Source organism: Wasmannia auropunctata, unplaced genomic scaffold, assembly GCF_000956235.1.
Source record: "Wasmannia auropunctata unplaced genomic scaffold, wasmannia.A_1.0 LD335365.1, whole genome shotgun sequence".
NCBI lineage: Eukaryota > Metazoa > Arthropoda > Insecta > Hymenoptera > Formicidae > Wasmannia > Wasmannia auropunctata.
Window position 1 is genome coordinate 278,406 of NW_012027525.1, and position 17,028 is coordinate 295,433.

General features: G+C 39.9%; 1 protein-coding gene across 1 annotated transcript in view; it reads left to right on the top strand.

The window, feature by feature from the left end:
- Nucleotides 1–585: 585 nt before the first annotated feature.
- Nucleotides 586–17,028, top strand: part of LOC105457130 — a 77,738-nt gene continuing 61,295 nt past the window's right edge. The window contains exon 1 of the mRNA XM_011701609.1: nt 586–657. The gene's annotated coding sequence lies outside the window, so the exon portion shown is untranslated. The remainder of the gene's footprint in view (nt 658–17,028) is intronic.

Genomic DNA, 17,028 nt, shown 5'->3' on the forward strand with positions numbered 1-17,028 from the left:
CGTAATTGCGCCGCTGGGAGGAGGACGCGGAAAGTTTAAATTGTCCGGAGAACGCGACGGCACGCAACGCATAACGCGTTCGTAAGAATCGGCGCGCTGCGCGATTACACGGACCCACCTACTGACAGATTGCCTGCGTAGCCCGGCACGGGCACCTGCTGTTCCATTTTTCCCGCCGATTCGCGCCGGGAACTATCATTTTCTTAACGATACCGAGCGATATGCGGCCGGGGATGGAGCGTAATACAGAGATGACCCTTCGCCGAGCGTCGAGATATTTCGGAAGCGGCGGCGGACCGGACGCTCGATGGTCAATTCATGAGACGCGGTGGTGCTTCGCCCTGTGATATTATCGGATAAGAGCGGGGTACGATGCAGGAGAGTAGATATAGTCAAATAGCAGATGGGGAAAAATATCAGGGGTTTATCATCTATTAGGGTAACGTTCCAGTTCCGAGTAGCGTTTCATTTTCAGGCTGAGCATCCATTTCGAATAAAGAGAAGCGCTTAAACTCTTTTCTTTTTTATTAAGATTGGTATTATTCAAATTTCAGTAATGTATGTAATATATATGTTTCTGTTTCAGACGTTGGCTCTCTGATGGCTTTGGTTGACTTTTGGATACTCGCATCCCACTCCGCTTTCCACCTCACTTCGGTTCGTAATTTTAACTCTTTAATTTTTAAGATTATTAATAATAAATTTACATGACTTTGTATTGATTGTATGAAATACTAAGTTATGATGTTTCTCGATTATTGTCTACTGACTACTATTATGAATTTTATGAAATCGTGCGTAAAATCAGTAGAGACGCGAATTAAACGTTACAAGCAGGGATCTCAAGATTCTAGTGTCAAACATTAATGTCGTTATTCCGACTTCGATGGTGGGCGATAACCGGTAGTCGTTCCCGGTGTTAAGTATCGATAGCCAGATCCATGACACGTTCTCGTCCCGTTCTATCGAGTATCTCCCGCGGGATAACCGCACGCTTCTCTCTCTCTCTCTCTCTCTCTCTCTCGTGTTGCAGGCGTTGCAGCCCGATTCCCTCCTAAATAATAATGTCTAGACGTCTTTACGTCGTCTTCGCGCGACGAATAGCTCTCGCGGCGAGAATAAAATTGGTCGTTTACGATAAACCCTGATCTCCCCCTGGACTTCCCTGTGCCCACTCTCCTCCTTCCGCGCCGTGTATCGTCCGTTCTCAGAAACAAGCGATTCGTTATTCCTTTGAATGAAATGCGAGGAGAATTTACGGTTTTGTGCGACGACAGAAGCCGATAAAAGCGGCCGGAGGGGAGCGAAAAGAGAGGGAGAGGGTGGACTTAAGTAGGTACCTTTTTCGACGAACTGTTTAACGCGCGGCCGAATAGGCGTATAACGCGAGCGAGGCGGTCAGCGCTCGACTGCATGTATAAGGTGTCCCTAAATAGTACTTTTGTACCATTAAAGCGTGATAAAAAAATTCGGAATTGAGTTTTTTTAAATCTATATTTTCTATATTAGACTAAAGGACTAAAGACAATGAGCTAGTTCTAAACTAGAAAAAAATCTTATTTCTTAGTCCTAAATTAGAAAACTTTCTTATTTAATCTTAAGTAGACTTTTTAGCAAAATTTTTGAAGATTAGTAAAAAGATATTTTTAATATCGCGTAAGACAGTGAAAAAATAAAAAATAAAAAAAGAAACGTCAGAGTATATTTTCAGATATATGATTTGATAAGAAAACTATATCTATATATAATCTATTTTTAGATTAAGTTCAACCAAACTTCAACTCATAACGAAAATTTTATTAATTCGAAGCTTGCGAATCAAGAAATGGAAATTTGGAAAAATGATGACATTCGATAAATGAAGATATCCCTCGATATTCTGTCTACAGAAAAAAGTAATCAAGAAAGATATCGTAGAATAGTAGATAGAGAAATACGAAATACTGATTCTATCTTCGCTTCATAAAATTAGATATTTTATTTTATGAATTACTATACGTTTACTATACGTTTATAATTTGAAATCTTATGTGCGTTCTAATGATACAAACACGGGTATTATTAACCATCAGTTATTTTAAATTTTCTGAAGGAGAAAAGGAACTATGATCATTTCTCGCTCTCTCTCTCTCTCTCTCTCTCTCTATAATATCTCTCTACAATATCCCATCTGATATTCCCCTATTTTCTCTCCTTCAGAATACTCTTTGATAGATCCGGGACACCCTATATATGCCGTATATTCGGAGCGACGGCCGCGTACACGTATAACGTCTGTGCGTAGGGCCTTCCGCTTTCTGATTGGCCATCGTGGCTGCCATCGATTTTTCTCATGTGTATGTATCAAGATATGTAAATATGACTTATGCTATACGCGATGCCACGACATTGTATCGTCGTCTTGGTGCGGGCGAGAGGAGATCGTGAATTAGAGGCGCGGGGGATATAACATGTTCATCGTTCCGACGAAACGTATTTGTCCAACGCGGCTCGTTTATATTTAAATGAACGGTTGATTTTATATTGTACCACCTTGCGCACCTCTTTCTGGCTTCTCCCGGATGCATCCTGTGGTGCGCTCCCCCCCGCCCCTCCCCCGATATATATCGGATACAAAGAGCGACTACTGGTTCTCGGAATTTTAACGCGGTGAGAGAGTGAGAGAGAGAGAGAGAACATTTTCAGTCGCGCGCGAGAATGGACACAGGAGTATTGTAACGCGCTCGAGAGGGAGCTACGCTCTTTTTTTTTTGTTAGCTTTTCGATTCACGATAAAACCCGGAGCTCGGAAAGTCGGGCTAAACATTTAAATATTGAACGGTCATTCTACGTGCCCGTTGGGGAGTAACTATCGCGAGTTATTTTCGAAATTAACTCACGGTACGCACACAAATCCACTTTGGAAATCGATTTCTTTCATACCATTCACGTTTGTAAAATGCAGTTTATTATTGCCGTAGCGCCGCTTTGAACAGGCGCTCGTAATTATTATCAATTTCTAATGTTGAGCGATTGGTGAATTGTTAAAAAATTCGATAGTTGGTAAATTATTGAGAAATCGTGTTCTAACGTCTAATAGACTTCAATTGTTTCGTTCAAGTATATATTTTAATGTTAATGCAATTTAAACTGTCGGTGGAAACTTCCTGTATTTTCTCTCACCGGTATTATCCGCATGGTCCATTATTTTAGCCACTCTTTAATTGCTTGCTGGAGTTGCCACGTAAGTGAGCAAAGCCAAGCTCGCACTCCAATGTGAGAAGGGAGGTAATTAAAAACGAGCACAAGAACCGAGGATTGTGATATAAGTGTTGAAAAACGGCTCTTTACGCCACGTCAAAAGAATTGCCGTTCTACAGAGTGAAACTTTCGAATTGACATGTAGCATTTCGGGCGTGTTGACGCGGTATTGTACTCGCGCGTACAATCGCGTTGCGGATGAAAACAACACGGGGATTGATTTATCGACAGCATTACAATTCGAGAAATTATTTGACTCAGACGTATGCAGGAGGTGTTGTTGGTACGTCGGGCGTCGTGGAGGTTGCGTGTATCGCGATAGATGGGGAATTTATCAGAAGATTCAATTGTAAGAGGCGGGTGTCGTTGATCGGGCTATCAATTTTAAACGCAATCCTCGTGTAGCGCGATGTACATTCGAGAAATCGAATTCGAAACTGCCGACTTTAACCCAATATTTACACCGCCGCCCATTTATTAACGTCTCTTTAAATTGCGCATCCATTATAAATTCCTCTGTGGCAATATTCCCGGTATTTTTCCAACTAATATCGCTGTTTTTGAGCAATGTTGTTTTAATCGCGCGCGATATGACATGATAAAAATCTTCCAACTTAATCAAAAATTAAAGTTCTCCGATATAAAATTATAATGATATGTAATTTCAAATATGTAGAACACAGTATGAGGGCAGACAAAATAATTGTAAATTAAAGTTGAGATATCTACATAATTAAAATTTTCATTATTACATAATTATAGATATAGATTACAGAGTAGAGAAGAAAAATTAAAAGATGGAAGATTATTTATTTGCGTGAGAGAGCAAGTGACATTAAGTTCATTTACATATTACAAAGAAAGTAATAAAGAAAGTATGAAAATGTGATGTATGTCCTTGGCACTCGTATTGAATATCCAGTCTATAATTCATGGGAATCCCCGGCAAACGTCCAATGAGCTCGCCGAAAATCTCCACACATTAATCAATCTGCAGTAAAACAAGTGGCGCATTTCACGTTTGTAAAATAATCGTTTATTTTTTCTTTTATCTTGAGCTGCCCCGTTTTTCATGCGTCATAAACGCTCATGAGCGCGTTGCGTTCTTTCTTCGTGATTGCAGAGATGGTTAATGCAATGTTTATCATCATCTCGGAAATTAATTAGCCTTTGAAGTTGAAGATAACACACCCTACATTATCAAATCAATCATAGTCCATTACCTCGATAGCGTAACAGTTACATGATGGGTCGTCCGTTGTTATTCGATTCATTAAGGCGCTAGGTCTTCGCCGTTTTCTTTGCGAAAACGTTGTTTGTTTGATAATCAAGCTGTTTGTCCACTTTGAACTGTCTTCCGTACAAGTACATTTTAGAATGTCACGATATTCTTCCAACAAAGAATACAAATTCTTGTATTCTTTGACAATCTTGTATAATTGACTTGTTTTCTTAGCGAAAATTTAAAAAGGCCTAATTGTGATAACATTTAGGGGACAACGGGATAATTTGGATAATAGTAAGCATTTGCAAGAATTTTAGAAAAATAAAAGATTTTATGATATATTTCATTATATCAATGTCTGATATAATGAAATATATATCATAAAATTTCTTATTTTTCTGAAATTCTTGCAAATGCTGACTATTATCCAAATTACCTCACTATTTAAATTACCCCGTTGTACCTTATATGTATATATAACACATAAGATTTCGAAAGAGTTTTTAATTTAAATTATATTTAAAAATGCATATCAAATATTTAATCTTTGTTATTTTTTAATCAGTTTTATTTTAACAGAATTTGAATCAAAATTTAAATCACTTATTTTCGAAATTATAAAATCATTTAATCTCTAAAAAATTATACGTTAAAAATTTAAAATTATTAAAATGATTGCTGACATACATCATAATATATACATATTTAGATATAATATATGTACATTACGTTAACAGTAGCACTAAGAGAAAATATTAATATACATAAATCTGCGGTTGTGTTAATCGTTGAATAGTGTGAGACATGCATTTCTACGCTTGGATAGTTAAATAATATATTCGCGTAGGTTCTCCTTTTTTTCAGAGTTAGAGTTGGTGCTTATTCGATGCTCATTCCCACTTTTTTGGGAAAAATGATATCTTGCCAACGATTACTCATCTCCCTCTCTTCCTCATCCTTTTGTATCTAGAATGCATTCTCGAATCGCGACAAAACATGCATCCCGCTGCGAATGTGTATGTTTCGCCCAACAACGGCTTCTTCGATTATGTAAACGGTGCGATAAATTACGCGGGGTGTCTGTCGTCTCAACATGACGCGACGAGAAACGAGATAGATACGCGATTAGCTTCCCCGGCTCTTCGCGAGTCTCATTGCGAATCCCGAGGGGATTTTACGCCTGTGTCGTGTTCGCCTACATGCAATTGGATGCTATTAATTAAAATAAATCACAGAGTCAATTCTCTTGGAACACGTGATTTAACAATAGTTTTTCAACTTAAATCCATTAATCTCAAGAACTTTCAGTGTTAATTTAAAAATCATTTTCTATTTTAATATATGATATTGTTTAATAAAATTATTATAAAGAGAGAATTTTATGAAAGAAGCAACAAAAAAGATCTTATAAGAGATTAATTATAATGATTAAAACTTACAATTAGTATATAATTGTAGTCGAATTCCTTTTTTTAAGACTTTGAAAATGTTCTTAAAATTTGAAAAAATAAAATTCAGCGTTTAATTGTGTCAATTTCTAAGAAATGGGTTAGATTATTGTTACGCTGAATTCAGTCATTTATTAATGTTGCAATTAGTTTCGAAAGATCTTCTATTTCGAGTGGATAAACAATAAGGAGAGGGCAAACAACACTAATCGCTGTTCTTAACGTAGAGCATCTAGCGCGTTTATTCCAAGAGACAGCGACTATGAGACAAGAGGGTGACGCATGGAGCCGGGCCATTGTTCTACCTACTCGAGGTCCGACGACACATTTAGGATGACTAAGCTGGTGCTGCGCATCGGGTACACTTTCACCTGTAGGTCCTCCTTTATATTCAGGGAAGACAGCGGACCGAAAGGGAGTGAGAAAGGAGATGGGGAGGGGAAATCCGGATAATCTAAAAAATACATCGAATATGCATCGGGAAACCGCCTGGACACTGACGTATACCTACTATCTCTATTTTCTTCCTTAAAAGTCCTCGGGCGATTCGGTGATCATAGAGTTTTGAATTATCGCTTTAAATATTATTCAAAGATATACGGAAATTCTTGAGAGTTTTGAAAATCTTATCGAAGATGTCAATTAACAGATATATAATAAAAGACTTGAAAACTCATTAAAAGTTGCTGATTTTGAAACAATAATATCTTTTACAAAATTATTTATCATTGAACATGTCCGACATATACAGATAATTTTATTAATGAAATTAATCGTAAATAATACAGATTAAATTGAATAAATTTTGGAGGCAATTCGTGATCATTAACCATTAAATGCCATTATTATATATAATATATATTCGAGAAAGTTTATTACATATGTACTATTTCAATCGGACACAAATATAGATTATTAAAATATAAATGTAGGTGTGTGAAAACAAGATTTCCGCATAACTTTCCTCTAAAAATCGATAGTGTGGCTATAAATAATTTCATATACGTGCAATTAAAGTTATTTAATATTTATCTCATTGTCTAAAGAGCAATTTTTGGAATATTTAACAAAAAAATTGTATCTCAAAAATATGAATCGCTGCAATATTCAGCGCATATTTATAGCAAAAATCTAATTTTGAAATTCGAATTTGCATACAGCGCGTATTCTCCTATTAACTTCAGGGAGTTGAATATATTAACGTTTTAAGCTTTTCAAGGATTCCTATCTGTGACTAATATCCGGAATGATTCGTCGTATTTACGAGACGACTTAAGACGCTCGTTAGCCCATCGCCGCGCATACCGCATACGTAGAAACGACGAGCAAGAAGAAGCGAGCGGTGAGCCGGCCGTAGGTATAGCACCGCGAATGGGTCTTTAATTCGTGTCGAGGGACCATCGAAGTCTCGTTCCGACGACCGGACGTCTTTTCTCCTAGCTCGAGGGACCGCGAGCAAGAAACGCTCGCACCGGCCTGAGCAGCACCGGGCGAGCGAGCGAGCGATCGTGATATAGCAAATGTTTGAAATGACTTCTAACAAGGGAAGGATCCCGACGGGTTATGTACACACGCGGATGCGGTATCTTCTCACGTACACGCACATGTATACGCGCACCTGTGTGTGCGCGCGCGCCGGGTACCTTGATTGAGGGACGATGCAAAGGTCCGAAAGGCCAGCGAAAGGGCAACCGTGGGGAGCGAGAGAGAGAGAGAGAGAGAGAGAGAGAGAGAGAGAGAGAGAGAGACAGAGTATTGGACAGGTAGATAGGTAGATAGACAGACAGATAGTAATAGAGAGAAAGAGAAAGATGAGGGGGAAATAAAAGAATGAAGACCAGTAGATACGTCGGCTTTAATTGCTCTCTTTGATTCTATTTCCTTTTTGCGATTGAATGGTCCACTCCAGGATCTACCGCGGACTTTGATGGTCACGTATCGTGATTAGTGTCAAGCGGTCCTCGCACTCATTCCGTAGAGTCGCGTTTTCATACGATGGATGGATAGATGGATGGATGGATAGTTGAATGGATGGATGGATGGATGGATGGATGGATAGATGGCGGCGTGGCGCGGTATTAAAAATCCTGCCGCTGGGCTTTATCAAAAGCAAAAGCGCGACGGTTTTCGCATGAGCGAGCGATTCGCGTCTTATGAGCGAGCCCCACGTCAAAGTTCAGAAATTCTCGATATTTCCCCCTTTGAATCTGTGAGAACGGATAAAATCGTTTCGTTATGACCTGGTATACTTTCACATACGGTCGCGGTTGCATTAAAAATCAGGAAAATCGTTCCTTTAGTTATTTTCGTTCTCCGTTAAAGCTGCGGTAATGGCGGTACAGGGACCAACAGGGAGGTCTCGGCATTTTTATTCGGGGTAACATTTTTATTCGTAAATTTATATGATATATACAAGTGACATAAGTAACAGCGGCACGGTATACAAATTTAATATGCTAAATTCATATGTATTAATGCATAGACGCGCAGTATTTCAAGAATAACGCACGGCACCATCTCTGCAAATTGTAAACGGGGAAAAGAATTTCTCGTTGGAGGAAACTATCGATTTTGCAATAAGCTATAAAGTATTCCGCGACATTACTTACATAAAATTCTAGTTACATAAATTTTTTGGAAATTACTACTGGCTCAAGTACAGGTACAGCAATTTTTGCACAGAAACGACGATCCTAATCACGTCACCGAATGCAAATCTTAAGTGATAGGCGGAAATATTTAATAAAGGATTACGCTCGGTGAATGTGCACAAAGCGGACGTAGCCTGACCTCCTTAAATTACGCCCGATGCTGATACGGGCTTTTTCCCGTTCTCTGTGACTTCATTAAATTTTGCAGTCGCGGTAAAATGCACGGTACGCTTCTCTCTTTCTCTTTCTCTCGGAATAGTTGTCTAGTAGCTAAGAGAGAGAGAGAGAGAGAGAGAGAGAGAGAGAGAGAGAGAGAGAGAGAGAGAGATAGAAAAGGTAAGGACGCGCTCGCTGAAGGAGTATTCGAGGAGGACGAAAGTAGGAAACGAATTACGACGGAGTGGCACTACGTCGAATTGATGCGGGATGAGGGAAAACGTAATTATATGCGCAGTGTAGTCGACTCGTAGTTATCGGAATAGAGTCTCTCTCTCTCTCTCTCTCTCTCTCTCTCTCTCTCTCTCTCTCTTTCCTCTTTTCTCTCTTCTCTCGGTATACCCGAGCTCTCGGTATTATCCCGAGTCTAATCAATTGTCAGCGCAGGTAAACTACCGTTTGCGATTACGTTCAGCGGCGCGATTCGTCAATGAGAACTTTCCGGAGCTCGATTCCTTATATTCTCTCTGTTCCGTTGGAGCTTCTTTAAATTTCACGATCGTGACTATCTCATCTCCAGAAGGTTCTCTCGGAGGTATTGGACAGTGCCGTGGCCTAGGCGCCGGCGCCGCGTCGCGGTGCAACTGTCTACAGAGTTAAAATTTTAGGGACGGAAAGTCTCTCGAACACGCGATAATTCAAGGTCTTCGGGATTAGGGTGGATTAAACCAGTAATTTGTAAGACACACCTTCGGTAAGCTTTCACATTTAAAATGGGAACTCACAAAAATTACTGATTTAATCTTCACTTGCAAACGTCTCGAGTTATTTCAAATTTCAAATTATTTCAAATATATTTTGCATATTTCAAATTTATCACTTCTAAAATTTCCGTGCTCAAATCCCTTATAACAGAGAAAAGATGTTACATGTGCGTAGTTTTTAAAAAATTGCTTTTGATTATAACAAAAAAAAATTATAATTTTGCTCAATCTCCTGCTTTAAAATACCGATTATCCCATTTTAATCCAAGTCTGACGTCATCGGAAGATTGAATTTAGCGCTGAATTTTGTACCACTCTTGTTTAATTTCAGCGAACGCAACATTGATCCTTTTCATTGGATTCTGTCGCGTATTCACTCTTACTTGATATATTCTTTTTCCCACTTTTTGCATGGCTTTACAATGGACAGAAATTTAACGGGGGAGAATCTGACAATCTCGGGGAAATGTCAGATTAAAGAATTGTTCTTCAGAATTTATGTCAGGCTCGTATTGACAAGAACAGTCGGGCATTTAAACATTTTTAGCGAAGTGAAATTATTTTCGTTTCTTTGTTGCCACAATTTTTTTTTTTTTTTTTTTAATAAAACATTTTAGAGATTATATCTTTGCCTATATTTTTTACCCTTATTTTTATTCACGAAGCATATCGATATAATATGATTTTTGTATATATCCTATATTATATCACATATTACTAAATGGATATTACTACCTAATACCGGGGGTAACAAAATGTCAAAACCTGAATTGTTCGATTCGCATCGGAATCCCATGAATCCGATGGATTTATGCTGGATGAGGTTCGGTCACTCTTGAATACACAATTTCAAAATTCCGTTCACACCGAGTTCGTTCACACGGGTCTACTCGCTCGCGCGCTGCATAAACGCACCTCTGCGCTATGCGGAATACGCGAAGAATGAAGTGAAACGTAATCGCACGCTTCGATGCTCGCGAGAAGATTGCTCCGGCGGGAGAGAGAGATAGATAGGGAAAATGCCGGTCGCGGGTTACACGGTTGCGCTCGTAGAGAGCATTACATCGTAGTACAAAATTAATGAGAGAGATTAAGTGGCCGCAAGTGAAGCGAGACGTTGTTTCCATAAGCAAGAAGATGCATGAAAGACGAGAGAGAGACAGACGCGCAGAGAGAGAGAGAGAGAGAGAGAGATCTTCGATTTACTGATATCTCGAGATATCGGGTCGTTTACCCTCGCACGACATTCGTCAAATCCAACGCGGACGTCACAAATTGGAGCTGGAACAGACATGGACGAACGAGCGGCGCGGAAGCGGACGGAATCGGTGAAAATACGAGGGAGAATGTAGGATTGCGGGCGAAGGATGAAGGCAAAGGATCCCTACGAAGCGGGATAGTAAGAGAATTTCAGGAATTTACCGCGCGCCGCGGCCCGAGCTTTCCATAAATTATACTTTCAGATCGATCTTTTCCGCGTATCGAACGAGGACTGGAGGCCGCACGTCAATTACTCGTATTCTTTTCCTATTGAAAATTACGTCGTGCTCGAATGAGGAGCGAATCTGGTCCGCCGCTGGTCGATCCTTCGGATCGCGCGCCGGATTTAGTCGTCAATTTCGATGGCGACGGCGGCGACGCTAAAATGTCGCTGTTTGCCAAACCGCTGTAATCATTACTGCTACATGCAGCCGCGGTAATTTACTAATTTATTTATGCCAAAGCCAACTACAATTCCAATAATTTATTGATACCAGGTGCCTGCACTGCTCGATAAATCTTCCCGACTGCCAATACGCGCGATTTTCGCGCCGCTGCAAAATGAAATGCAAGAATCATCGTGTCTAAATCAAGAGGGTGTACGAAACCCTCCCATACATTTCCACCGTACACGTCGTATATTTTACGTCGACGCCTCGAAAATCCCTTCCCGACTATTTCGTTTGATATCGCGAATCGTATAGTACATGGGCTCTCCAGCAAATTTGCAGAGCTTGAACAGATAGCCGCAAGATCGTGGTGTCGATTTTATACAAGGCGCGACAAATCAGTACGCGGCAAGATGGAAATTGTAACGAAAATTTCGCTCAAGTATTTTACGTCTTGCTAAATCTTTTGAAAAATTTTATATAAATTTTTACAATTATTACGTTTTTATTTAGCGGTGTTTTCCATCGACAAATAGAATTGAGTTAAATTGATGCTTTATGAAAATTAATTATAAATCATGTTAGAAATATATTTAAAATGTCAAAATTTGAGGTTTGCGATAAGTTCTTGTAAAGTAAACGTAAAGCGCAAATTAAGACTTTAGATCTTCGAGAGTTCTTCAAGAAAGTTTCTTCATTTTCAAGTGACGGCGAATATTGCGAGTAATTACGAAATTCGATTAATGTTATTTTATGATGTCGCAGTCGAGCGTGACGTTACGGGAACATCCTCTGTAATATTACTCGAGAAGCCCGTGGGGAAGAGTTACAGAAATTAACATAAAGAAAATAAAGATCCGTGCAAATTTCATTTCAGAGAGATATGAGAGACTCACGTAAATAATTGATGAAATTTCATTTTTAAGTACTGCATTAATCATACGGTGTGTTTGAATAACGCAGAACTCCGAGGGGAACAGGAGAAAGCGATAGAAATTCGTTGTTTCAGTGGTTTAGAAAAATGACGGGGAAACGGTAATCATAGCCGTGTGCGAAGGTTACAAGGCGGAAGGAAAGGGATACACGCGGGTCAATCCCGCCGCCGCGTTTTCTTCATCAGCAACGTTAATGCACCGAGAATATAACGCGAATGAGGATCGGTAGCGTGCAACGTAAATCTCCCATGTAAATACACATGACTGCGTTAGTTGCCACCCAGCCGAACGAGCAATCCAGCCTCCGAGCACAGGGTGTCTCGGATTTTCGCACGGCCGGCATATTTCGGTATTCACTCGTGCCACCCAGTAGTTTTTTCCAGCTACCATTTCGTACGCGCAATTATTGTACGCGGCGAATACTAAAATGCCATAACGAAGCGTGGAAAAGATCATGGGCCGTCCGTCGTCGGGAACGGTCACTGGGTCAGCCCCGATAGTTTAGACATGACGGCGTAAAATATCACGTCGGCCACGGCTAATTTTTAAAGGGTCCCAAAAAGACTGAAATAGCGTATTCGCACAAAGGGGAGTAAGAAAGATCAAAAATAGGTCTGTGTGCCAAATGGGGCGGGAATGGCTGTTCCTTTCGGCACATATAGACCTATTTTTCCTTCTTTTTCTTCGGAAAAAAGAAGAAAGCATGCAAAATGCTAGGAGCCCGTGAGAGAACCCACACGGTGTCTCAAAATTGGTGATAAATGGAGAGAGATCTGTGTCTATTTCCTGTGAAATAGACCGTCATTTTTTTGGCGAAACTGTAATAATACGAGTGTGTTGAAAACGAGATCACCGGAACGTTGAAAATGAAAATTGAATTTTTTACCATGTAAAAACTTCATCTACTTTTAAATTACTTTAGAAAATATATTTTTACAATCCTGTGATTTATAAATGTGAAATCTGTGATATTATTTAACAACTCGCGATATTGCTTTTAGCGCTCGGCATTTTAAGTCTCTAATTAATTCTCCGTTTTGGTCGACGCGATTTCTCTTCATTTTATCCCTTCGTCTGCATTGCAGCGTCTCATCTCACCTCGTTCTCTAATGACTCACAGAATCATTATTTTTCCGGTACATCACGTCGCGCGTCGATGAACGAGCAGACTTTAGCCCCTCAATCTCTCCGAAATCTCCGATAGACGCTCGAGCGAGACGACGTCCAACGGACGACGGCATTCGCGCGCGCATTTGTCGCGAGACAATTCGGTCGGGCAAATTACGTTGTTAAATCGTTTCGGCGGTCCGTTTCGACCGGACCGGACCAACTTGATCGAAAGGGCGGAGTTGGCGCGGGAGAGAGGTCGAATTAAGGAAATTTAGTGGCTGCCAACTTTATTAGGCGCGATCATATTAGTGCCGTGTGTGTGCCGGTCGGCTCGGCAGTGATTTATTCAGTCGCTCTCCTCTTGCGCGCGCCCGTTATGTACACACACATCGCGCGGATCACGATGTATATGCGCGCCGGTCCCGTACGTGCCATATGGCGAGGAACGCGGTAAATCATTCCTCGTTAACCGTGCGCGGGTCCTAAGCTTGTTATAAAGCGAAGTTCAAACTTTTTAAGTATGCAAAATCACCGACGAGCAAAAAAGGCTCCGTCTCCTTCGTCGCATCGCATCGCATCGCATCGCATCGCATCGCATCGCATCGCCTGCTACCGATATACCGAACTACGGCACGGCGGTAGAAGACGCTCCTATACGACGCGATCGGCTGCTCCGTCCTTCTCTTCTTGCGGGCTCCTCGAACGATACTTTGTCAAGAACACTTTTCAGCTTCTTATAAGCCGTTCGCAAACTCCTCGCGTTACTTACGGATGTGCGTGCTAATGACGCGCCCGGTAATTCGCATCCGCCTGTTCGCGCCGACGCGAATTTCATGCAGCCCCTCTCTCTCTCTCTCTCTCTCTTTCTGTATACGAGAACAAAAGTATTTTCTGTCTGGTTGTCTAGATATTATACGCTTTGTTCTCGCTCAGAATTATTTAACAGAGGAAAATGGAAAAATCGAGCAAGTAAAGAGAAAAGAATATCATTTGAGAAATTTCATATCATTTGAGTAATAAACGTAAACGTTAAGAAACATTTTTAAATCCGTGATATTAATTGTAAGATGTACTATGTATTTTAATTAAGTTTAGAAAATGATGCACAATGAGGGATGATATAACATAAACAGTTATCAAATCCCGCGACGTGTTATCTGTCAAAGCAAATGTGAAACAAGGTTTGCGTGTAAGCGTTGTCAGCAATGCCAAAATATTTTTGGCACGTTACCAGGAAAGGGATTTCCAACGTTTACTAACACGATTTACTATCGTATTGTAATGTAAATGCTGTGGAATTTCTGTTATATGTTTACGCATCGATAGTATGAATTTTTATACGAGGAAAACAAATGTACTTCGTTTCCCTCTTCCTGTCTTCGATTCCATCCACGTATTTGATTATCGACTTGTCTCTCTTCAAATGCAATAACGGACGTATTTGTCTCGATGTTCCGCAGAGACAGGCCCGCTGAAAAGCCGGATCGTTTCCCGGCATTTCCCAAATCGATGAATTCAACAGTCGTTAAATCCGCTGCTGTATTTTTGATGCATTGGATCATATAACTCAGCGGTTAAACCGATCAGAAAATTTCACATAGTTTTCAACATCTGTAAACGAGAAAGGCGGTGTAGACAAGGCAATTAAGTATTTTTAAACAAAGAGTTTGCACGAAAGTTTGAATAATCGGATAAGAATATTCTGAGCCACAATTCATAAAATTTTTAAATCATTATATCATTTTTGCTGCAGTTAACAAGAAGATCCTCGCATTATCGTATTATATGAAGAGTGTCTAACAAATTGACATTTTCTAATTATTAATTGTGAATTATTATTATTAATATACATATATATTATTGGTAGAATTAAAAAAAATTTCCCATTTTATCTTTCTCTTACGATCTGCGTTATCGATGTATCTTCCTCAACTTTAAGTACCTTATCTATCTCTTCCGTAATTACCAATAATGAGTAAAATATCGATATCATCCTCCTCCATTACGCCAGTACCGACGGGTTAATTGGTGAGAAGCGCCGACGAGATTCCACGATACTTTCGTCATTCCCGCTGATCCATCCATCCGTTCCTTTCCCCCATCGAGACTCACGTTTTACGGAACAGAAGAATCAGAGGAGATATTCTCCGCAGATTCGCGCGCGCGCGCAAGGATGGTACAGCATCCGTAATGAGCGGCAGAAGGGAGAGAACGTCGATTGCAAATCTCAATGTTGAATAATCGAGATCTTTCTCGCTTGCGCCTCCTCCTTCTCCTCGTATCTCCTCGAGTCGATATCCACCTGCTGGACAGCATACCATGGCCTATCGCCTGTAGGCTTTTCGTTTTTAGTATCGGCCAAAGCGTCTGCACGCGAAGGCTTGTGATTTTACGTCCCAAGCGGACGTAACCTTCGCGTCCGTTTCAGCTAAAAGTTTAATACTTACTTGACACTGGTTTTCCTTAATTTCTTCTGCAATGTGACTTCCGGTTCAAAGTTTTCGAAATATTATAAATGCATCTTTAAACTTTTAACAGTAGAAGATATATGCTTTAACTCTATCGAGAATTTTCAATGATAAATTTTTTAAATGAAAATTATGCTTTTTTTATCTTTCTTTGCAACATTTTGTAATATCATGATAATTACATTTTATATTATAAATTTTTAAATAAAAATAGTTTGGAATATAATGAGTAAAATAAGAATTTTTGCGAAAATTTAAATAGAAAATTTTAAATGAAATCGTTCAGTGTGCGACTCATTGTCAGTTTTATAGAAAAATAACGTTTTGGACCGAAAAATTAGTAATATACTTTCCTTTGTAAACTACATGGTTTAGATTAATAATCTCGAAAAGGAAGTTTTTCATGTAAGAAATTTTTTATTTGACATTTTAATCATTTTTGCACAACGTTTTTGGATGACAAAAAGATTGTAAAAAGATTAAGAATTAAAGATTAGAAAAAAATAATATTGAGGTCTGAATTATACTTCATCTTTTATGTAATATTTCATCAGAACGTGATTAATTTAACGTGATTAAGAGAAAAAGGATGTATAAGCAGATCATTTATAAAATATAAAAGGAGCTGTCGCAACTCCTTTTTGCCTATTTGCTTAGGAAATCTCCATGAAATCATAACTTCCATAAGAAAGGAGAAAACGAGTGTACCTTGCGTCGCTTAAGGGGCATTTACGCGCAGGATTTACCGGGACACCCTGTATAGTTCCCTTAGAGCGCACAAAGAACCGTGACGGATCTTAAAAAGGAGCGTGTCAATTCGGAAGACGGACTCTTCTTTTCCGCTGCTCGGGTTCGTCTCGCGCGGTTGTTGCGCGAGCACTGTAATTATTATGACGCCCGTACAACAGAGAATTCAGTTTCCTTCTCTCTCTCTCTCTCTCTCTCTCTCTCTCTCTCTCTCTCTCTTTCTCTCGCTATAGCTTTGTACGGCTAATTATCATTCGTGCACGACGCTTGACTCTACGATCTCGCCTCGACGGACGTTAACGAGTCGCGTTCTCTACCGTAAATGGGAGTGCGCTCTCCTTGCGTGTATCAAAGCGTTCCGCTGCAATTATCGAGATCATCCGTCGTCGACTAATCATGAACAGTAGCGGGGTCACCGATACCGGTAATCGGAGGAATAATTTGCCGTGCCATAAATCGAGACCTCTATCTGCTATTGCGTCTTCGATCGATGGGTGTTCAACCGCGATCCTTCTCTATGGCGATTATTCGGATAATGTTCATTCCTTATACATCTCTTTGACGTAAAAGAGTAAGATATTTCTCTGCAACGCGCTTATCAGTCTTCTGGAAAACTGGAAACCCGGAGAGTTTTT